Raw genomic sequence first — 24,598 nt, 5'->3', positions numbered from 1 at the left:
AGGGTGTAGTTTCCCTCCTTGTGTTGGCATTTTCCATCAATTATTCTTTGAAGGGCTGGATTTGTGGACAGATATTGTGCAAATTTGGTTTTATCATGGAATATCTTGGTTTCTCCATCTATATTTGTGAGTTTTGGTGGGTATAGTAGCCTGGGCTGGCATTTGTGTTCTCTTAGGTTCTGTATGAGGTCTTCCCAGGATCTTCTAGCTTTCATTGTCTCTGGTGAGAAATCTGGTGTGATTCTGATAAGTCGGCTTTTATAAGTTACTTGTCTTTTTTCCCTTACTGCTTTTAATATTCTTTCTTTGTTCAGTGAATTTGGTGTGCTGATTATTATGTGCTTGGAGGAATTTCTGTTCTGGCCCAGTCTGTTTGAAGTTCTGAAGGCTTCTTGTATGTTCATAGGCATCTCTTTCTCTAGGTTAGGGAAGTTTTCTTCTACAATTTTGTTGAAGGTATTTACTGGACCTTTAAGATTCAAATCCTTGCTCTTGTCTATACCTATAACCCTTAGGTTTGGTCTTCTCATTGTGTCCTGTATTTCTTGGATGTTTTTGGTTACCATCTTTATGCATTTTGCATTTTCTTTGACTGTTGAGTCAATGTTTTCTATGGTATCTTCAGTACTTAAGGTTCTTCTTCTATCTCTTGTATTCTGTTATTGATGCTTGCATCTATGACTCCTGAATTCTTTCCAAGGTTTTCTATATCCAGAAATGTCTCACTTTGTGATTTCTTCATTATTTCTATTTCTACTTTTAGATTCTGGATGGTTTTGTTCAGTTCCTTCACTTCATTGTGTTTTCATGTAATTCTTTAAGGGAATTTTGTGTTTCTTTTTTAAGGGCTTCTGCCTGTTGACCCATGATCTCCTGTATTTCTTTAAGGGAATTTTGTGTTTCCTCTTTAAGGGCTTTTACCTGTTGACCGATGTTCTCCTATATTTCTTTAAGGGAGTTATTTAATCTTTCTTGAAGCTCTCTATCAGCATTATGAGATATGATTTTAAATCCAACTCTTGCTTTTCTGGTGTGTTGGGGTATCTGGGACTTGATGTGGTGGGAGAATTGAGTTCTGATGTTTCCATGTGGCCTTGGTTTCTATTGGTAGGGTTCTTTTGCTTGCCTTTCACCATCTGGTTATCTCTGGTGCTAATTGGTATTGTTGTTTCTGGTTGGAACTCAAGATAGCAGCATTTTGTTTCTATAATTCTACTATAGACCTCTGAGGTGCAGCCTCTTTATTCTTAAGGGATTAGAAAATTCCCTTAAGATTTAAGACTCAAGTTTATTTCTCCTACCTTAATTCATCAACGGTGCCTTACCTTACCTAATTTCCTTAAGGAGCAGTCCTTCTGTCACCTTAAACCTTACTATTTTGGGATTCACATTTAATATCATCAATTCCACTGAAATTATTTTGAGTTATGAGTCATGCTACTTTCCTTATACATTTTGTGCTTCTTCTAATGCTATTCAACTGTGAATGGTCACTTTAAAACTTTTAGTAAATTTGTATTCATTTGTTTCCTTCAAATAAGGCACAACATGAAATATCTCCAGTGCCAAATATGGCATTCTACTACAAACTAGCTGAAGATGAAAGATGGACAATAATAAGTCCTAAAATTACTCAACAGCTCTATGAAGTCACCATATATCCATACTTTATGTTTTACTAAATATATTTTTCTTAAAATTTATTTAAATGAAGCAAAACTTAGCATCTTATTATGCCTGGGAATGGAACTCAGGTAACTGAAATATTCTTTTGTTTTAATTATTTGGACAGCATGTTTTCATGAAATGGTTAGATAATGATGTCCACTGTTAGGATAGAAGCCTATAAGAATGTTGGAGGTTATTTTCATCAGATTTAGATTATTTATAAAATCTACTACCATTGATATGCTTAGTATATATGCTTTCCACTAGATAGGTGAGGCATAGATTTTGAGTGAATTCTTTTGATGTTCATTGATTTGGTATGTTTTATGTAAAATACAGTGAATTGTTCTCATTTGTCTTCAAATTCAATAAACTCCCTGATTAGCAGAAAACCAATACAATTGGTGTATAATTTATGTGCTTAATAATGATTAAGCTAGAGATCCATTACATGTGCTGTCTGTTGCTCCTTTGTTATATAGTCAGGGTTTTTCTATATTAATTTATTTATTCATTTTACATCCTGAACACTGTCCCCTCTAGGTACTGACCTGATGCATCCCCCCCCCCATCCTTTTGTCCTTATCCTGTGAAAGTGTATTCTCTTTGGTCTCCCCTCATCCTGGGATATCAAGTCTCTGCAGGGGTAGCTGGATCCTTAACTAACACATACAATGCCTCCCTTGGCAGTTGGAGCTATAAACTCCCTCTTATATGTATGTCTGTCAAAAAACTAAATACCAGAATTCTATTTAAGATAATTTAATCCTTTCTAAGCTATATTTATTTTTTGAATATATGGTTCCATAGCACACACCTCTTGCTTCTTCTGTTTAATAAAATGCTATTGAATAAGCCACGAATATGACCCAACTAGTGGCACTTAAACAATAAGGAAAACACACCTTCAACACAGCCTTTATTATTCTAATGTTCTTTAACAGTGATTCTGAAATGTTTCAGCAAAATTTTAATATTTACACCATAAGTTCAATCCTCTCCTGGTGAAGAGGAACTTCTTTATAATTCACTAGTGATAACTGGAATTACATTATTTAATTAGTTTTACTTTTGTCATTGCTGTTCTGAAGAAGTCTCAGTATTCAGTTGAGTTTGGCCTCTGGTTCTTGGTCTTCCTACCTCCTAAGCCTGAGTTCTGTGGTTGCAGGTATGTGTTACCATGTTTGACTCTTTCTCTTGTGGTAAAAAAAGAATAGCATAGAATAATTTATTTTCCTTTTTGGCTAGGAAGGGTTAAAGAAGAAAGGTTAAATAGTAGGAAGAAATAAATAATCAAAGATAAAAATGTACTGACATGTTGTTGCACTGAGATTATTATAGGTATTGAATATCATACACAAAAATATAATTCTGTACACTTATGTTGTAAAAGACTTTGCTGAAGATTATATGTGACTTGGGGAGTGAGAAGAATTATGTGAGACTAGAACCAATGTACAGTCTTGCTACAGTCATACCAATACTAAGGGTAAATATCCAACTTACCAGGCATAGGGTATGCTTTTATGAAAATCATGTTCCATATGTGCTTTTGAAAAGCCACACTTTTGCTGATGATGTAAGCAATTTAGTAAGGAGCTCTGTAAGAGACTTAGTACAATTATGAATCAAGTTGTCCTAAAGGAATGGTTTTGTCCGGTGTTGTCCAATGTTAGTCATCGAATAGTAGCAGTTGTTTGAAAAATGTAATTCTCATATAACCATTTTCTTTGACATCATGTTAAAATGTGTCCATTAGAGCTCAAATGTGTTTTTGAAAATAATATTTCCTTTACTATAAAAGTAGATTTTGGATTTGGAAACTTGGAAAAACCTTACAAATGCTTAGCACAAAACAATTTTATAGTTTAGAATCTATCAAAAATAATTTAATTCTTTAGTTTTAAATCAGCATTTCATACACAGTGAATCTTGCATATCAACATATGTGATAGTTAGCCTATGTATATGTGCATAGACAAAAGTACACATGAATTTTAATCATCCATTTATCATGTAAAAGTGCTATTGAAAATTTTCCTGTGTAATTAATTATGAAGAAACCATTACCTTAATGGCTGCATAATAGTCGGGTGATAGATGTAATCTAATTCATCTATCCCCTTCCTTGTTAGGAAACATTGATTTTTTTTCTCTGTTTTCATTATCATAAATTCTGTTTTAATGAAGTAACTTCTAGGGAAAATTAATATCATACATATTATAGTGTGCAGTCTATCAAAGTCTCTATTTACTATCCAACTTATAAATTTCATAGGAAAAATCCTTTCATTGTTTATTTTTATAATTAAAACATTTCCAAAAATCCAAAAATTAAAAAAAATCATTACATATTCCTCATAAAACATTCAACCTAATTACTTGAAAATGAAGTAACTAGTTAGTTTTTAAACTGTTGGTCCCTTCCTTTTTGCCACATCTTTCTGACCAAGTTGGTTTATTATTTATTTTCCTTTTTAAAAACATTTTAAAATTAAAACATAATTATTTCACTTCTCCTCTTCCCTGTCCTATTTACCTTTTCTGTACATCCCAACACTCTCACATTCTTCCCTCACTACCTCTCAAATTGAGAACCCTCTGTTTTAATTATTATTATCTGCATATAGATGTATGTATAAACATATAAATAAAACCTACTGAATCAATTTAGTAGAGCTTTGTATATATTATTCCTGGACTGACTACTTTTTATTGGAGAGCTAACTAGGGCGCTTATCACTAAGAAAGGCGAATTCTTTCTCATTCAGCAATCAATAATTGCCTGTAGTTCTTTCTCTAGGCTTGGACTCTGAGATCTCCCCCTTCCTCAGTTTCACCCTATTCATATGGTAATTGGACAGGTTATGTAGGCATCCATCTTCTTCCCATGTGACTCAAGAATATTTATCATTGGGTGGATTACATCAATTTGGAGTATTGTGGGTTTGTTTAATATGTTCTTTTCAAAGTTTATTTATGTATGTGCATTTTCCTTTGATTTATTTTCATCAAACTTTGAACAATACTTAGAAGATAGTATTTAGTATTCTCTTGTCAGTCTCACATCAAGAGCTCCATCATTTTAAAGATATCAATTAATAACTCCACCTGGATCGAACCTTTTTTTGTTTACATATAATTTTTACTATTGGTGAATGACCTATGAATCAGAAAAAAATACTATGAAATCAAAATCTGTTCCTGATGATTGAAACAAAGCTATAAACATCCCTGTATGAACAACAATGTTCAGTGGTCACTTAGAATAATTGTGCCAGGTCCTATGAAGAACATTTGCTTTATAGCATGTATGTTTTTGTGCAACATAATATAAATGCATTATTCACATACATCTTTAAAGTTAATTTAAAGGTTCTATAATACTGGTACTCGGAACTTTCTTGCACAAACAAATCAGGTGACTTTTGGGTACTAAGTAATTTGCTAATACCTTTGTGGCTATAATGCAAGCCAAATACTACAAACAAAATGCATTTTCAAGCAGCTCCTAAATTGCTTTTCCTTAATATCTAAATCCAACATAGTGCTTAGGTATGAAGTTTGGCAATACCCTGTGAGAAGACGATTTGCAATGTGGAACTGAAGGGCATGCTGCAATTCCTTGGGCTGGTCTGTGTGCTTCCTAAACTAGAAACCAGTCTTTCTTGGTGTTAAGTAAGCTTTAATCATTCACCAAGCCCTCTTCATCCACAGGAAAGTATAGAGGGTAGTGTCATCACAGAACCAACTCTTATCAAAAGAAGTAAATGAATATTTATTTTAAGCCAAGTATGTGTGACTGTGGCCCAGAAACATTAAGTTCATCCTAAATTACACTATTCAATGTGGTAACAGTTCTAAAGTTTTAATAGAAACAGATCCTCATTTACATATCTGGTAGGCAAGTTCAGAGAAGCTGGTGCACCTCAGCTCTACTGCTCCTTTACCATCCCAATGGAGTCTTAGCCTCTTGATTTGTAGAAGCCACTGCCTTGTTTGTACATTCCAAAGGATTTACCTGCTTCCCTACTTACCTTGTCTCTTGGTTTTTCTGGCTCCATCATGCATCTCTCTCCCTCCATCACTATCCAGATGACTAACTTATGCCCAATGGGATAAGTAGTCCCTAGTTTCTTTATTGAGAAAAGCCCCATAGTTCTTTTGAATCCCAACTACTACCAAGTTGGTCAAAGACGAATGCAACACAAAGTCGTTTTTTTTTTTTTTTTAAAGTTGAACAAAATTCTTCTCTAAAGTGGCAGAAATCCTAAAGCTGATCTCCTGATTTATGGAATCCTGATTGTTGATTTCTTAAGCATTGACTGTACACATGACTTTGGTTCTTGCAAGTCACTATTCATGTTCTTTAACCATTCAATATTTGATTTCAGTATTTAAAATAGGAAAGATGAAAACCTGGCTGCATCCCAAACACAGTTGGCAAATGGAGTTTAATTTTATAGCAATGAGCAATTGAGGAAAAGGAAGTGGAAAGGAGGAAGCCAAGAGAGGAAGGGAAGAGAGAACTCTCAGCTTTCTGGGCACCCTGCACACACAGGGGCAGCCACCACTGATTCCTATCAATATGCAAATAGTTTGATGGAATTCAGATTTATTAGTCAAAGATAATTTGTGCATTTGTAAGTAAAAGGTGTATTAAAATTGTCATTAACCTTGTCAAATTCTAAATTTGAAAAACACTACTATAATTTTCACTTGAAGAATCAGGTTATTTTGCAGGATCCTTCTCTCATCCTGTCTCTTCCTGGCTGGATGTTAAATGGCATATTACCTTTTAATTCTGCATCTTTGTTTCCTGGCACATCCTCATTTGCATGTCTAAAATCAGATGTTCCTTTTACATACCACAGTAGCCTAATTAAAATATTAAAAGGAGAGTTTTAGAATTTGCATTGCCATAAGAAATGTTTAGAGTGCTGCAAGGGGCTCCTTTATGTTTTAATGACACTTTCTCCTGAAGCTGTTTCTAGATGTCCAGCTAAAGCTCTCAGATTTTCGGGGTAGGTAAAAGACATGAAGGAAGAATGGGAAACATGATAAAAATAATGACTTTGCAGTATGACTTGGGGGATTTTTTTCATTATTATTTGCTGTAGACAGATTCTTGCTCTGTGTTTGCTCACCTTTGCCTCCTGAGCCTCTTGCCTCTGCCTCTAAAGTAGGATTCTAAGCAGGAACCAACACACCTAAGCCATTATCCTTAGTTCAGTGTGATTCCCACTGATGGGTCTAGTTTTCCTTGACTGACTGTTTCATCTGAGAGTCACCTAAAAAAGCAAAGCTAGTCACATTTCTGGCTCAGGGCTCATTGTTCCTCTGAATCTCCATAAATCTCTTCCTTGTTACATTTTATTGTGTTTTCCTTTCTTGGTCCTCATATTGCTCCCCTGAAAGCTTTCTGATGTATTTGCCAAACCAATTCTAATGTTTATAAATGCCTTTCAGGTCTGCAGGGTATCCATGAGTATGTTAATTTAATCAAAAGGTGACTAGTTCTTCTTCCTTTTATCTTTATAACCCTGTTTGAGGCATGGGTATTATTATTGAATGTCCCACCAGTTTGTGGCTTTCAATAGTTTTCAATTTATTTTACTTATTATTAGTTTAGGAATAGACTTTTTTCCCCCAACTTTTTGTGGATACATAGTACCTTAAACATACCCACACAGGCATGTGCAAACTTTAGAGTATATAAGCTCAAGTTTCTTCAAACTCAGTTTCCCCAATACTCATGGCTCAAAAACCAATAGTCTAGAGACCTAATAAAAAGGAACTGTATTTATTCATAGGCCATACTGAAGGCTATGACTAGCATCCTCAAATGTCTAGCTTCGGAACCATAGAATGGGTATGGGGGTGGATATCACATACCTGCTGAGTGGACTCTTATTCTATCTCCTTTTGTAAGCTAGAATATTACATTTGATCTTTGCATCCTGAAGTTTGTTACTGTAGTTCGTTTTTTTTTATACTTGAGATTTCTTTTCTTTTCTTTTTTTTTTTTAGTTTTTTTTATTTGATATAATTTTTATTTACATTTCAAAATGATTTCCCCCTTTTTGCCCCTCCCACTCCCCGAAAGTCACATAAGCTCCCTTTCTTCCCCCTGTTCTTCCACCCACCCCTTCCCACTTCCCTTTTCTGGTTTTTCCCTATACTGCTACCCTGAATCTTTCTAGAACAAGGGGCCACTCCTCCGTTCTTCTTGTACCTCATTTGATATGTAGATTATGTTTTGGGTATTCCAGTTTTCCAGGCTAATATCTACTTATTAGTGAGTGCATACATGATTGATCTTTTGAGATTGGGTTACCTCACTTAGTATGATGTTCTCCAGCTCCATCCATTTGCCTAAGAATTTCATGAACTCATTGTTTCTAATGGCTGAATAGTACTCCATTGTGTATATATACCACATATTTTGCATCCATTCTTCTGTTGAGGGATACCTGGTGTCTTAGTCAGGGTTTCTATTCCTGCACAAACATTATGACCAAGAAGCAAGTTGGGAAGGAAAGGTTTTATTGAGCTGACACTTCCACATTGCAGTTCATCACTAAAGGAAGTCAGGACTGGAACTCAAGCAGTCAGGAAGCAGGAGCTGATGCAGAGGCCATGGAGGGATGTTTCTTACTGGCTTGCTTCCCCTGGCTTGCTCAGCCTGCTCTCTTATAGAACCCAAGAGCACCAGCCCAAAGGTGGTACCACCCACAAGGGGCCCTCCCCACTTGATCACTAATTGAGAAAATGCCCCACAGCTGAATCTCATGGAGGCACTTTCCCAACTGAAGCTCCTTTCTCTGTGATAACTCCAGCCTGTGTCAAGTTGACACACAAAACTAGCCAGTACAATTGATCCCTTGTCAACTTGACACACAAGCACAACACTATTAAGCCTCAACCCTTACTTTCTTATTCATCCCCAAGATCTAAATTACTTTAAAAGTCCCACAGTCTTTACATATGAAAAGTTCAATCACCTTAAAATGTCCAATATCTTTAAAATTCAAAGTCTTTTAAAAATTCAAAGTCTTTTAACTGTGGGCTCCACTAAAATACTTTCTTCCTTCAAGAGGGAAACATATCAGGGCACAGTCACAACCAAAAGCAAAACTCAAGCTCCAATGGTTCAATGTCTGGGATCCAACTCACAATCTTCCAGGCTCCTTCAAGGGCTTGGGTCACTTCTTCAGTCCTGCCCTTTGTAGCACACAGCTTGTCTTCTAGGTTCCAGCTGCCTGTACTCCACTGCTGCTGCTGTTCATGGTGGTCATCACATGGTACTGACATCTCCAAAACGCTGTTGACTTCTACTATAATAAGGCTTCACCAATAGTCTCTCATAGGCTCTCTTCACGGTGACAAGCCTCTGCAAGTCCTGGGCCATCAATCGCAACTGAGGCTGCACCTTCACCAATGGCCTTCCATGGCCTCTCACTGTGCCACGAGCCTCAGCTGCTCTTCGTGACCCCTTCATGTCTTCAAAACCAGTACCATCTGGGTGACTCTTACACAGTACCAAGTCCAGCCACAGCACAAAATACAACTGTGGCTATCTCTGGAACACACTCTCTGTGCTCTCAGAAAACACTTCCAAGAAGATTCCATCTCAGTGATGCTGGTCTCTTCTTAATCACCGCTAATTTCTTAGCTCCAGCTAACCAGCATCAATAGTCCCAGTAACACAAAGGTTTGCTTTAGTGGTTCTGGTATCTTGTTACTCACAGCTGATTCTTCAGCCCCAGCTAACCAAAACCACAGAATCTTCACAATCAAAACATGGCCACTTTAAGAGTCTTTAATCTTCCTTCTGGAATTTCACAAGCCAGGCCTCCATCTTCTGCACTGTTCGTAACATTGTCTTCCAAGCTCCTATACAACTTTCCACAGCTTTTCTAGCTCAAAGTTCCAAAGTCCTTCCACAATCCTCCCCAAAACATGGTCATGTTGTCACAAGAATACCCCACTACACTAGTACCAATTTGTCTTAGTCAGGGTTTCTATTCCTGCACAAACATCATGACCAAGAAGCAAGTTGGGGAGGAAAGGGTTTATTGAGCTTACACTTCCACATTGCAGTTCATCACTAAAGGAAGTCAGGACTGGAACTCAAGCAGGTCAGGAAGCAGGAGCTGATGCAGAAGCCATGGAGGGATGTTTCCTACTGGCTTGCTTCCCCTGGCTTGCTCAGCCTGCTCTCTTATAGAACCCAAGAGCACCAGCCCAAAGGTGGTACCACCCACAAGGGGCCCACCCCCCACAGCTGGATCTCATGGAGGCACTTCCCCAACTGAAGCTCCTTTCTCTGTGATAACTCCAGTCTGTGTCAAGTTGACACACAAAACTAGCCAGTACACCTGGGTTCTTTCCAGCTTCTGGCTATTATAAATAGGGCTGCTATGAACATAGTGGAGCTTGTATCCTTAATACATGCTGGGGAATCCTCTGGGTATATGCCCAGGAGTGGTATAGCAGGATCTTCCAGAAGTGGAATGCCCAGTTACTGTAGTTCTTTAGATGAAATAAATAATATTCTGCAAGTGAAAGCACCAGAGCTGTGTTTGCTTTATGTTCCTTGAGGCACTGGTTCCAAAGGATGAGGGTTGTTCTACACTCTGTATTCTGACAGTCTCTGAAATCATCTGTTCTGGATTTTGCTCATCACAAGAACAACCATTTAGCAGGTTAATCCTGGATAAGGAAAGTGTGATTTCTCCCTTAGAGTTTAAGAATGCTGGGAAAAGGAGGAGACCTAATCCTTGAAAAACAAAAACAAAAACAAAACCTCTTAGACAGAGAAAGTAATTTGTGGACAAAAAGACAGGAGACATGAAAGTAATGGCCAAGGATCAGTACCCAAAGAGTGTCCAGAGCTGCAGTGGATCATGAAGAACACATATCATTATTTAATACAGCTTTCTAGAATGGTTGATAAAATCTGCTTACTGCGGGGTCATTGGTCCACCTTCTTCAGATGTACATTCTGACAGTCCTTTTTTAAGTATTTGTTATTAGAGAGGAAATGCTGGTGTCAATTTGCATTCATATTTTAACACAGTCACAGTGGAGATTATACAGTTGGAATTTGGATAAACTTTCACACACTTTTTGCCTTATGCATATTCCTTAACACGAGCTCTTGAGATATTATTTTTCACACTAACAGAATTCACATCTATTCTGTGAAAAGTATCAGTAGATGAAAGATAAGTAGATATAGATAAATATAAACATAAGCACTTAGAATTGTACCTGATTGTCCATATGATTTAAATGCTACTGATATTTTTCACATTATTATTATTATCTCTTAGAATGTGCATAAAGGTTAGATTTCTATTTCTTATAGTTCCTCATGCATAGAAATAGCATCCTTGCATGGTGCACTATACTATAGGCGTTGACTTTTATTGTATTCCTATAAAACATTGGACTTAATCATGATGTATCATTTCATTCTTCATATGTCAAGGTATTCAGTTTCTCTGATGTGTTTCTCTATTATAGGAATATAAATCTAGAAATATCACCTACCAAAGGCAATATAGCAAAAAGAAAATCATAAATCAAAGCCTACTCCCTGCTCCCTCATGCTAACCTGCCCTATTTTGCCTGAGGGAACTTGGTCATAGTGCTCTGACAGGGATTTTCCATAGCTTTTACTCCAGTATTACAATTTTCTTGTTTACTTCTGTAGCATTTCTAGTAAAGGTCTATGGGACAGAATAAATAGTCTAAGCTGCTTTGAGGCCTCTTTTAATCAAGTTATCAAATTTATAGGTGAAGGATTATGAATGATTATCACTTCTTTCTTGAAGTATAAGGAATATTTTGATTGGACTGGACAGTAGCCCTCATTTTAATATAAATTGCAATTTGAGAAAACATATTTGTAATTAGGAACATATTACTTATGTATGGACTTTGATAAATTATTATGAATATTTAGGTAGCCAATATATCTGCTATAGTAGATTGTGATGAATTTTGGGTTCTAAAAAGTCTTGCAGGTTATTAGCTTCTGGTCAACTAGCTGTTCTTATTTAACTACCTGTAGCATCAAATAAGACTAATTAGTAAAGCCATCATTACATATAAATGAATGCAGATGTTTCTCAAAAAATTAAATATCATGGTCCTACATGAGCCAATGATCTCACTTCTACTTGCATGGAATGAATGGAATCACTGCACTGAATAAATACCTGAGCTTTCATGTCCAAAACATCACAGAGATTAAATTTAAGAAAATTTACTAATCAATCTTCATAGTCAACCTGACAAAATTTAGAATTATAATGAAAGAGCATCTCTTGATAGGTCTTATGAAGGTGTTTCCAGAAATGTGGAACCATCCACTTGAAGTGAGAGCACCATCTTACTGACTGGAGTCTTAGCCTGAAGAAGTAGAACATAAGCTAAATGCCTGAACTATTTACTTCTGTAAACAAAGAATCTACATTGCTACAGTAATGTAGATAAAATGTAGTTACCTCGAATTCCTGTTGCTATAACACTTGTATGTTATCTCTTTCTCCCTCTCCCCTCTAGCTCTCCCTCTTCCTACCTCTCTTCTTCCCTTCTTCCCTCCCTCCCTCCCTTCTTCCCTTCCTTCCTTTCTTCCTTCCTTCTTTCCTGATTCTTGCCCCAGTTATGACAAAAGCAAGCAGTACAATAATCATCCATAAACTGATACATGAATAAGGACAAGCAGATAATTACCTATAAAATAATGAAAGCCTTCTAGTTATGACTGCATATGCCACATGATCCCACTCATATGTTGGATCTAAAAATGATGATGATATAGAAACTGAGATCACAATGGTGTTGTGTAGAAAGTATACATGGAAAAATAGGACTAAGGAAACTTGGTGAACAGGTACTAAGTTACAGGTAGATAAGATGGATAATTTCTGTTGTGCTATTGAACTGTAGAATGATAAAAGACATTTCAGACACAAAAATTAGTTCTCCATAAAGAACTAATTTTTTAGGAGACCAAACTTTCTCCATTTGCTTACTCATCATTGTATATACATCTATCAAATTGTCACATGGTACCCCACAAGTATATACAATTTTGTGTTGATTAAATAACAGATAAAGAAATGATAGAAATTATGGTAAGTTCTAAGATAACACTTGTTTTAATGTCATGATAAGTTTACAAGTATAACTGAGAGTGCAAAAATTGTCTATATCTTTTTTGTTCATTGTCTCCTCCTTCAGAGCTTCTCTCTGAGCTGAGGTATATGAGCTGTGTGAGAGACCTCTGTGAAGGGATGTGGTTTCTTTGGGGACAACTAGTTCTAATAGCTATACCTGATCTCTTAATTATTCCCTACCTTTCTGATCCCAGGTCAGAAGTAACACTTGTTTCCTAGAAGATGCAAGGCTTCTTTAGAAGAAAACATTGCCATTAAGGTGGACAGGACTTTTACAGCTAAGAGCATTATATGATAGGCATGGTAACTAGGAAAATGTTAGGTAATGGAAAAAAATCTAGTAACATCTCAGATGTTTATGGATTTTGAGAGCTGTTTCCTCAAAGGCTGGGGTATTGGGTGCTTGGTTTGCAATCAATGGCCTTTGTTAAAACAATTAGAGTTTTCAAATTCTGGACTGATGAGTGAATTAATCCTTCATTGTCTTCATTGGGAGGGGATGGAAGGTAGGGGTAGGTGTGATTAGCAGAAGGCATACCCTGGAGAGAAGTTTCCGTTCTCTTATCCCTTGTGCTCTCTATGACTCTGGTCCACCAAGAAAAATGCAGCTTCTGCCATATGCCCCAACCTTCATGGTGTTTATCTTACTTCCCTAAAACAATGAAGCCAGCATACTATGTGTGGGAATGTCTGAAACCATCAGCCAAACAAGCTACTCTTCCCTATGGTAGATTCTTTAAGACTTCTCTCAGGGACAGAAAGTAATACACGAAGGAAGGCACAAACATAAGTATGTTAGCAAAACAGTGAATGCGTAGCTACCTATGTCAGACCTGTAGGCTGTCTCAGAAACAGCCTGCTGCGTAATTCCCAGTGAAATGCATGGATAGGTCTTTTACGTCATGAAATACACACCTATCAAAGACTAACAGTCAATATGAATTAAATTTTTGAGTGTAAACGGCATGGTGCCACACGAAGGAAAGAAGGGAAGAAGAAGGAAGGAGAGCCCAAGAGGACAGATTTTAAGCTGAACACTGAGCACTGACAGAGTATGCAAACATGTCTGACCATGTTTTCCATAACTCAGCACACAAATATTTATGGGCAATGTGAATTCAAAAGTAAAATGGTCTGTAAAAAAAGAAGGGATTCCATCTTCTGCATCTCTACAGTGTTCAGAAGACATAGAATGAAGAGATCAGAGAAGGGAACAATACCAAAAAGCAATCTCTTGGAATTTTCAAAGTAGATACAATAGAGACGTAGAGAATGTTGACAGGGGGTGGGGGGTGTTCATTCATCAAATAATGACACGGGGAAGGCAAATACTGGGTACTGCGAGGTGTGAAGCAGACAGATAATCTGTCATACTTTTTACAGAAGAATTAGAAATGTGCCATGGAGTAGAGAAAATGGAATGGAAATTTGGAATTTTTATAACTTAATCTCTCTTAAGAACTGAAATTTGTACATGAATCTTCCCTAGTACACATGTTATCTGTGTGTGAAAAAAACTTTGGTCAATATACCTCTGTAACCCTAGTCTTATAAAACTTGATTGACAACAGCCCTGCCAACAACCTATGATAAATAAATACACTACATGATTGGCCAGGAATATTTTGTGGTCAGGAATCTTGTTCAGGAATATTTTGTGAGAGTTCAGAGGAAATGATGTAGGATGAGAAAATTTGATGAGAAAATTGTATGTCCAAAATTAGAATATGACTATAAATACTTTTATTTTTGTGAATGACTGGAAAGCAAAGAATTTGATGACAGTTTTTATTTTCCTCCTCTTTACATTAACTGTCTGTGGGAACTTTTCATATCGGGCAAAGTGTTTCTTTAAAAGCTATATTTTGAGGCTCAGCTTTGACATAAAAAGAGTTGGAAACTGTCACTCCTATCTTCACTAGCACAAAGGTGAAATCACTGAAAATTAATAAACTTCCTAAGAGTCGACAGAAAATTGAGGTCGTGTGGCCCAGAACCACATTGCTATGTGGAGACAGTCCCCAAATAGTGGATCACAGCTGAGCAGTTGAAGCAGAGTGACCTAGGGCCAGAGACTGGGAGGAAGGCTTTAGTCTTAATTTTGATGAATTACTTGTGGATGCAGATGAATGCTTGGGGAATTCAAAGCTTGTAGCTCTTGGTCCCCTGGGGACCTAGGGAGAGAAGAGTAACTATTATAAACACCCATAAGTGGATCTTCTTCCCAAGAACCTACTCTGACATAAGGATAGAATACTTATCCATCTGCAGAACTCCTGCTTTGTGGAAGAGAAGGGGAATCAGGACAGGGAGGCAGTAAGTGCTTCTGACAACACTACCTGGGCATGAAGGTGTAGTGGTCAAGCTCCTTCACACACTGAGCCACCTCTCCAGTTCTATAATATATTATTCTCCTTAGAGTTTTGCCGTGTATATCTTTCTATCTTAGATAGAAATTTATTATGATCTGTGCCTGGAGGCACATGCCTGTCATCCCAGCACTGGGGAAGAAGAGGCAGTGAGATCAGAAGTTCCCCTCTTTGGCTGAATAGTTAATTTGAGTCTAGCCTAGGCTGCATAAGACTCTTTCATAAACAGAATAATCAATCAAACAAACAAAAACAAAACCTGAGGTATTTCCTTTTTTCTAAAAATTATGCACATTTTTATGTGAAACATAACAAAGATAAGTGAGAAATGAGTTATTTAAAACTTTTACCATAAAGAAAGCTCTCACACACCAGTGTTCTTCAGAGGGAAATAAAAAGGAGTCATATACATAATGGTTATTGAGTGTTTTAGAGTGAGAGTGAGAGCGAGAGAGCGAGAGAGAGAGAGAGAGAGAGAGAGAGAGAGAGAGAGAGAGAGAGAGAGAGAAGCTGTGAGGTAGACCTTGCTGCAACATATTCTTCTGATTAAGGTGTGTGTATGTGTGTGTATTTGTGTGTCTCTGGGTGTCTCTCTGTGTGCGTACTTGTGTGAATTTGCATGTAAAAATGCTCAGAGCATGTAGACTGGGCACGAGATCAAACACCTTCATTAGATCATTTGGGACTTCCTCCTGCCCACATTCTTGTCTTCTGTTCTTTTATAAATGCACAGAAATGCCATCTTTGTACCTAAATTAACTTACATCCCTTTATTTGTCATTCTCCTGTACTTAACACTAATTTATTTTCCCATCACAGAAGCTACTTTTATGCTTTACACTTTGAAACATGCAGAAATGTAAGGAAGAAAACCATGGTTTTTCACTTGAGGTATAGTTTCCCTTCATAATCCACAAGCCTTTTAAATGTCACCTAAATACATTATCATTTTCTTTCCTAAGATATTATTTTGGCTCTTTGACTTAAACTAATTTCTGAACTTATTTTTGAGGTCCAAAATTCTATTTTCTAGTATTTAGAACATTTCTCTAAGTGTCTGCCTCATTTCTTACATTGGGCTTCCACTCAAGCTGATAATCTGAGACTGTCACCATTAAATTAGGAAGGGAATTCCTCACCATCATTGCTGGTAACAGAGCACTGTGCACACAGTAGGGCTGATGAAGTGCAGTTTGTGAATACGGCAGTCTATATGTGAGCAGTGGTGCTCCAGTGTAGCTACTTCTGTAACTGACACAGTGGTAAGTTTCTTCACTCTGCAGTATTTATTATTTAAGTATTTTATGTGGCTCACCATCTGTTCATTTCATAAAAATCAATTTCAAGATGGTTGGACTCTTTGACTTGTGTTTATCACCACTATAAACAGGGTCCTTAGCAGCACAATTTCTACCCATTGTTGCAACAGAAACTTCTGTCTCTCTTCACTTCCATAAACTGCAACTAAATCTTTGTAAAAGAGCCCTAATTTCAAGACTAATGAGTGTTGCAAATCTACTGCTAAAGATCTCCAAATTTTCATGTGCTTCTTTATGCTTGCTGGTTTATTTGTAATTTAATGATACCACAGTACACACCACCAGACCCTCCACTCTGGAAAAGAACATGAACTTTGTTCTAGTAAATATTAAAAATCATTTTCTGGTTTAACTTTCTACATCATATAAGATTACAATAAGAGGAACTTAAAGAAAAGATGCATTTGTCAATCTGGTTCTCCAAATGTTTTAAGATATGATGATGATCAGGGGTATACCTACTGATATTATTAATATTAATGCGAGGTGTATAGGACTCTGCTCAGTGAACATTCAAGTCAACCTACAAGTTCTACAGACTCCAGTCAGCTATTAATACAGATTGGGAAAGTATGTGAAGGCAATTGATCCTAATTTTCCATGTGTTCATCTTCTTAGTAGAGAGTGGTTTCTGCAACAGGTAGGTATGGTGGTGAATCTTGGCTCAACTTTATGAGAAAGGGTACAATTATCATATTTTAGAAATAATTTTTAAAATGAATAATATAACAAGAACATAAAAAGGTACTCATTTAGATTATTTTTTATATTAGAAGGTGATAGAGAAATCGAGTAAATAATTTTTTGATCCTTTCCTTTCTTGTTCTTTTAAGATATGGTTTCTCTGTGTAGATCTTACTGTCCTAGAACTCACTCTGTAGACCAGGCCGGCCTCAAACTCACAGAGATCTGCCTGCCTCTGCCTACTGAATACTGAGATGAAAGGCATATGCCACCACTGCCTGGCTAAGGTTTTAGCCTTAATATCTAAAAAGTATAAAACTAAGTTATTTTATTAATAACTATCAACTCTGTACATATATATTTAACATTAATTTTTGACTTAATTTAAACCTGTTCTAAACAAATTGCAAATTAATAATGGATAAATTAGAAAGGGGTTGTTGTACAGTTTGGGTTATTATCATTACCTGAGAAGGCATGAGTAAATTTTCTGAAATGTAATTTTTTTTTTTTTTGCTTTTGTATCCAAACTAAAGTAATACATCTTTACTTGGGAGTTCTGAGTCTTCATATAAATATTTTTACTTGAATATAGCTGCAATTTCCTTTCTTAGTATCTTCAAAGTAAGGCCAGATCAAAAGTTCAGGATCTTAGATCAAATCAAGCAGCACCTTTCAAAAATTAACACTCTTAACTGTTCTAAACAATGCAGTCAATATTTGCTCTTCAAATTCCTTATGATAAAGCAAAAAGTAAGGGAGATAGAAGTTGTTGGGTGTGGGGCAAGACGAGACAGAGAGACAGACATAGACACAGGCAGAGACAGGTAGGAAGGGAAAGAAATAGTAGACTGTTTCGATTTACTTTGTCATGGACAAGATGGAACTTTACCTTGTCGTTTTGTTATATAGTAAGATCTGGAAAGGACATGAGAATGGCTTGTCTAATAACAGCGATCTTGGCATTCCCTTTTCTTTGAATAACTGCACATATTTACTTCAGGCATATAAAAATAATTCAAAGTGACACTACCATACTGAGGTTGTGAAACTTCCAACTTTCAGTTTCCTTTTGAAATGTAGTCATGTTTGGCTAATATGATATAATTCTTAGAAAAACAGCCGTTACATTATTTTAAATCAATGACACAAAGCCCCAAGGAAAGCAGATGCTGCAATATGAAATGCCTGCTGTTTTCATATCATTTGTTAAAGAAATAAATAGCTGGGCTACTGTAATTGGACTGAGATCTGTAAGGAAAATAGACTCCTTTTGCTCTCGAAGCTAAACCAGTCCACCATGTATGAAAATTCTGTCCAAGTTTTCATTCATTATTTGCACTTATTAATTTAAATTATACCAGTCAGGTTCAGTGTTAAATACAGAAATTCAGGAGAGTGGAGGAGTTTTGCCATGTGTTAAATGTGGAGGGAGGACCTAGAGAAACACAGTAAAATAAAATGAATAAAATGATGTGAAAAACACATATAAACTTCACACATATAAAAATAATTCAAAGTGACACTACCATACTGAGGCTGTGAAACTTACAACTTCCCTAAGATAGAAGGTAGATGAGGAAGAAAGGGAAGAAAGGGAGGAGACATGGGGTAGAGGAAGGGGAGAGGTGAGGAGCAGATTGAAGAGTAGCTGCATAAGACAGTAGTTATGCCAAGTCTGTCTATCATGGGCTACATAGACGGCACTTTGTTACACTATGCATTGATTTAAATGTTATGTTAAAGATACTGTGTATCTTAAACATAAGCCATTATATTTTCAAAACCATTTAAGTGAGAAAGAGAAAGTAGACACAAATGATGGTGGGCCCTCATAACTCAGGGTTTCTCATTGATAAAATGTGACCTGTTCCTATTCTCTCCACTTGAAAAGATCCTCAAGAAAGGTGGAGTGTTGTTGGAAAGCTCAGGACAAGTACAAACTCTTGAGTAAGGCTTGTCACGTGTGAGGATTGGGTCTGTGACAGAAGGGTGGGAATGTGGGTGCAAAAGCAGCAAAGGTCCTTAGATGCTAAACAAGGACTTACTACGGACATGCTGGGATGTGTTTTCTATAAAATCTGCTCTATTGGTTATGGCATGGTGCTAATGAGACCAAGGTTCCGGGCTCCCTGTTGACTTCAGGGTCATTCAAGTGTGCTTTTCTGTGGTCTCTCATGACAAGAAAGGCTTGGCAGGTGCTTGTGCTACTGAGTGCAGGTTGCACCAGTTTTCAAAATGATACAAACCCACCCTTTCTGATGCTCTTTCTCTCTTAAGGCACAAACTACTTAGTGTATCGTGCAACAGACTATATGTAGGTGTGTGTACTGATGTAAACCAACCCAAAATACCTTCATATTTTTTTTGTTGATACCTCCATCTTTGATCTGTCACTGAATGGGCTGACATTCAGTTAATTTCACAGTGATATGTGCAGTAGGCAAACTCCAAGGCAAATGGTTTGATTTCAATTGAATAATTCTTCCTCAGAAAAGTGGTCAAAAGCAAAAATCTTTATACATATGCACATTTTTATCTTGAAATTATTTACATTAGGCAAAAAGTTCAGTGAACCTGAACAAATATCCAATGACAGAATGGCACTTTTTGTGTAATTCGCATGACTGGAAAGGCCATGCTCCTAAATATACAGCTTACTATCTGTAAATAATCATTTATCACAGCTACATTATTTGTGAACAACAACAACAGTAAATGGAGGGCTGGGTTAGTTCTCTCGTCTCTGAGGCAAAATACCCAACAAGAAGTCCTTAAGGGATGATTTTCTCTAGCTCACACTTTCAGAATATAGTCCATCTTGGAGGAGAAAGCATCACAGCGAGACTGTGAGACAGCACGATACATTGACATTGCATACAGTCAGAAAAGCAGTGGTGGGCACCAGGGTTAGCATTTTTTCTCTTTTTCACTCTGGGTCTACCAGAGATGGAAAGGTGCCACCCTCAGCTGAGGTGGGTTCCCCCCATTTCAGGTAAGCCAAACTAGAGACTCCCACAGAGATAGGAAAGAGGTTTATCATAATTCTAGACCTTGTTGAGTTGATACTAGTAAACACTACACAGCCTGACCTGTGTAGTGAAGCCTGAGCTGTTAGGGAAATGGAGTCACCAGGCATAGGAGCAGAACAGGAATTTTCTGTTTGATGCCCTTGGTTAGTTTTCTTAATTTATATACTGCATGTGTGAGTATGTGAAGGCATTTGGGTATGAGATTGTGAGTGAGAATGCATGTGTGTGTGTGTGTGTGTGTGTGTGTGTGTGTGTGTGTGCACGCGCGTGCGCGCGCGTGGGCATGTGCACGCGCAAACACGCGCACATGCCATGAAAAATGTGAAGTCAGAGGGATGCCTGGTGCATTCTGTTCTATCCTTCCACACATACTCTTGTCATCAGACTTAGTAGCAAGTGCCTTTATCTCATGAGCTGTCTTATCATCTCTTTCATCCTATTAGGGCTCATTGATCCCTGGCTTTAGATCACTTACTGTTTTGGTTTTTCTCCCTGCAGAATTACTGCCTTGTAAAATCACCACTACTATGCAGGTTCCTACATCCTCTCTTGCTGCCCTCAACTTAACCTGTACTCATATTCTGGGGTAAGGTGCTCTGAATCATGTTTATGATATTGGGTGATATCTGTATTCAGATGCCACTTCAGCAGACAAGGAGGATTCTATTGCAACTTAGATATTTTGCCTCTTGGATGGAATAAAATTCTTCAATCCACACATGTGTGAGATGTCATCTTCTGGGCATCTGAATGTGTGAACAATGAAAGGGAGGATGAACTCACCACTGATTGACTTCAGTGATAGAAGCAGAAATAGTTCCACTGTGCAATTTCACAAGGTGACCTTACATAGCAAAGGAATAACTAAATAGCAACCCCTTATAACAAGGCACAAAGACATTTAACATTTAAATGAAAATGATATTAGTACCTTAACTTATTTCAATATGTGTTAACAATAACTATATACTTCCAGATATTGTACTCTCATGTATTTTGAATTTACACTCAAATATATATTTTCTGTTTTGTTTTAGTCTCAGTGATCACTTTCTATTTGGAACCACATCAACCAGTTCAACACCTGAAGAAAGCAACATGTTGACAGAAGGACAATTATGGATAAATTATTAAAAAATACTTTAGGCCAAATTTTTGTGAAGATTAACCTATAATTATCTTGATAGAGATCTGAAGTGAATAGAGGAGTAGCACACAATTTGTGATGTTTTACCTTGAGAAAAAAATACAAAAATACATAACCTTATGTATATCTGAATGTGTGTATGTGTATGTCTGTGTCCCTGTATGTGTGTCTCTGTGTGTTCATGTGTGCACATTAAAGCAAGTCTAATGATATTAATTGTGTATGTGACTAATTTTAGAATTAATAATTGTTTTATGAATTCATTTTGTATCATCAAAATATGATTTAATTTTTTCTTTTTCCAATTAAAGACTTCTTCCTTCCTTCCTTCCTTCCTTCCTTCCTTCCTTCCTTCCTTCCTTCCTTTCTTCCTTCCTTCCTTCACCACTCTTTGTTCTTTCTTTCCTTCTTTTCTGTTTTGCTTATAAATATAATTTGTCCTCTAATGTTTCAATTACTTATTTATTATTTTGTTTTATTGTTTATATGTTCCTGTGACACCTCAAAGAATAAAACTGCAAATACCCATAGGAGTTCCCCTGTCTCTGAATCTTTTCTTATGGTCAGTATAGTCTCCATAAATTCCTTTAAATCTTAGTTCCTTACTGCTCCCTGAGACAATATAGCAAAATACAATTCACCTTAACATCAACCTTCTAAATGATTTCATGTCATCACAGTTCTGTCTACATGTTATATATGTGTATAGAATATTCACATCTTCAATACTCATGTGTCTAACTCCCTGTACTTAACAAACTAGATTCATAGCACACTGTAATGCCTTTGAGATTTCTATCTTTTAGATTAGTGGTAGAACTATATTTTATAGTTTGGGAATATAAGGGTTGGAGGCATATGCTGGAAAGTTGTGGAAGCCAGGCTCTGACATGGTCCCTGTATATGTTTCCAACCTGAAGTTCCTGCCATTTTGTAATTTGTTTCCCCATTTATTATTCTAAATGAGTGGAGGTGATACAAAGGACTAAAGCTTGCCAACTGTGAGATTGTTGCAATATGTAGTTTTCATCTTGGTCTGCCTTCTCTTTCTCTGTGCTGGTGTATGAATCTGTGCTTATGGGGGCTGTACATGTGTCCGTAATCATTCATATGAAGGCCAGAGGAGGACTTTAAATAGCTCAGGTGTTCCCTATGACTCCCTCCCTCAGTCCCTTAATGTTCTGTGTCTCACAAAACCTAAGGCAAGGCTGGTGGTCCACAAGTCTCTATGGTCCTCCCGCCATAGCCTTGGGAAGAAGGCCATACACGTACTAAGAGACACACAAGGGTTTCATTCTTTGGAGGGGAGAGGTGCTTGGGATTTGAACTCAGGTCTTCATGCTTTTGTGAACACTGTATCGCCAACCTCCTTTTGATTCATTTATAAAATATCACAGGAGCTCATTAGAAAGGGCTATGTAGCCATAAACTGAGATACCTATAAGACTTTGATAGTCTCCACGTTCCTTCCTTGAAGCCACAGGATCAAGCTTAGAAACGTGCAGTAATAGAGAAGTGCTTAACAATATCACCCTCTGGAGATAGCTGATTTGCTTCCTTATAAGATACTCATCACTTACAGCTAAACACTTTTCAGCTCCTTGTCTACAGAAACTACCCAGGTCAAGAAAAGTTGGTTGTCACCTCTCATGTTTTCAGGGTCTAGATTCGAGGTTGTATGGATTAAGCAAGCATCCCACAACTGAACGGTACTCTTAGTTCCAGCATTTTTTATTTTAGCCTGAGTTTGGGGTCAGTTGTGATATATTAGTAACAGACTCTATAATAGAAACTACCATAAGTAACACATCCCTGCGATAAAACTCTCAGGAAATACAAATGAGCCAAGAGTGCTTTGGCAGAGCCTGAGAAGAGCAAGTTTTCTGAAGAGAGTGGGGTTGATGGCTTGGTAAGAAAAAGATAGCTGCTGTGGAAAACATAAAAGGATTTGCATTATAGGATATGTTAAATGTTAATGACATTTAACCTCTTGCCCCTAACCACTGCCTACTCTCTAGTCCTTGACAAGTAACTGGAAGCAGAGATTCATGGAGGAGTTGCCACAGTTAGCTGAAAAGTTAGAAAGAGTCCAACTCTAGACTGTGGAGAACAAGAAGTTCTTTACCTTTTAGTTTATTTCCCAATTATGAAATATTCAGCAGTGAGTCTACCTGTCCAGATGGCAAGTCTGGCAGCCCCATGGCCACTGTGAACAGGAGCACCGTGAACTGGGTGGTTTTCTCTCTAAATTCAAGCATTCTGATAGGATTTTATCTTTAAGAATAAATTCATCAAACTCCAAGAGTTTTGGCGAAGCTTCAGACAACTAGTAAGCGTCTATGAAGAAAGCAAGAATTCTTTGTTGACAGAAGTCAGTGGCAGCATATGCTCGGGAGCATGCAGCCACACAGACTCAAGAGAGACCAAGGCAGGAGTAAACACCACAGAAGCTGATGAGAAGACAGCAGCGTCATTAGCAGGAGCTAATAACTGGAGACTTTAGAAGTCACGCCAGGCATGTTTTCAGTGTTTATGACTCTGGAAAGATGTAATCCAATCATCATGGTTAGTTCACCACTTAAAATGGAAGGCAAAATTAATTTTGAGATTAGCATTTTTGTAACATGTTATAAATCACATAGAAACATTTTTCATTCTCTGTTTTTTTTTTAAAATTGGAGTTTATAGAATTCTGAAAACTGTTATAAACTCTGTTCAACACACATATGCACACACATATGCTATATGATTTGGGGATGTATATATTGAAAAGACATAGTCCTCAAACAAATGTATTTACAAGTAGTACTCTGAAATGGTTGACAAAGTCTGATCTATGAAATTTCACTTTCCATATATTCTCTAAAGCTGATTTTACTTCTCTTAGTGAAAAATGTGTGTTCCCAACACATGGTATTGTTGTGTTTGCTATCCTTTCCTCAGTGTTTGACATGATGCTTTATAGAATTGCATCCAAAACATGTGCTCTAGATTGCCAGAAGAACCAAACAGGAAGTTGTTTAGTCCTAAATTAAGTTCAGGTTTTCAAACCTTCTCAGCTCTATTTTAAATGCATAAAAACTGTTAGAAAATTAATCTGTAAGGGAAATTTCTGATTTTCTTGAAATTTGAGGCATGTGTCAGGGTTCATTTTTATGGTAGTCAATAGTGATAATTACTGGGTTGG

The sequence above is a fragment of the Apodemus sylvaticus genome, chromosome 4 (genome assembly GCF_947179515.1).
Source record: "Apodemus sylvaticus chromosome 4, mApoSyl1.1, whole genome shotgun sequence".
Taxonomy (NCBI): Eukaryota; Metazoa; Chordata; class Mammalia; order Rodentia; family Muridae; genus Apodemus; species Apodemus sylvaticus.
The sequence above is the reverse complement of the archived record's forward strand: the minus strand, read 5'-3'. Positions refer to the sequence as shown.